We start from the raw sequence: 743 nt of genomic DNA, 5'->3' as shown, positions 1-743 counted from the left end.
TGAAAGCTTTCTTCTCGCAGCATTCAACCCCTAATACTTTTATTTGAAAATTTAAAGCTCAATTTTGTACAAATAAAAATAAAATTTTCATAGTGAACCAAATTTTAGTGTTTGTTTTTTAAATCTGTAAGTACAGAGTTAAAATTTGTATTTCTGATTACTTTAATTTTCAGTTAATTCAGTTTTGAAATAATAGATTTAATGCTTGTACGATGATTCATTATAATAAAACTAGCTGTTTCGTATTTCATTTATTTGCCAAATGACGAATCTTGTTCTTGTGAAAAAGTCTATATTTGAGAAACCGCGAGAGCGGTCAGCCTATGCCCGATACGCATACAGGAACATGAGAGTAAAGTCAGGCAAAAACATTTCGTACAATCAGCACAAGCTGAGCATTATTTCAAAACAGTACATGACATTTTATTTCACAAAATAAACTTCAACGCAAAAACACAAAATTTTTCCAAGAAAACATAGAGAAATAATCAAAATCTGAAAAAACCCTAATATCATCAATATGAACAATGCATATAATACTAATCCGAATTGGCTGTCCATCCTCCCGCGTTAAAAAAATACTTGATTGGTTAATCAGGTTCGAGCGGTCTCCACGGTGGGCCAATTACAAGCTTCTTAGAGTGTATACGAGGGTGGATTGATAAGTTTCCGGCCTGACCAAGAAAAACAACGTTTTTAAGAATTTTTTTTTTATTTCTCAACATAATCTCCTCCAAGGCTGA

The sequence above is a fragment of the Belonocnema kinseyi genome, chromosome 9 (assembly GCF_010883055.1).
Source record: "Belonocnema kinseyi isolate 2016_QV_RU_SX_M_011 chromosome 9, B_treatae_v1, whole genome shotgun sequence".
NCBI lineage: Eukaryota > Metazoa > Arthropoda > Insecta > Hymenoptera > Cynipidae > Belonocnema > Belonocnema kinseyi.
This window is presented reverse-complemented; position numbering follows the sequence as displayed.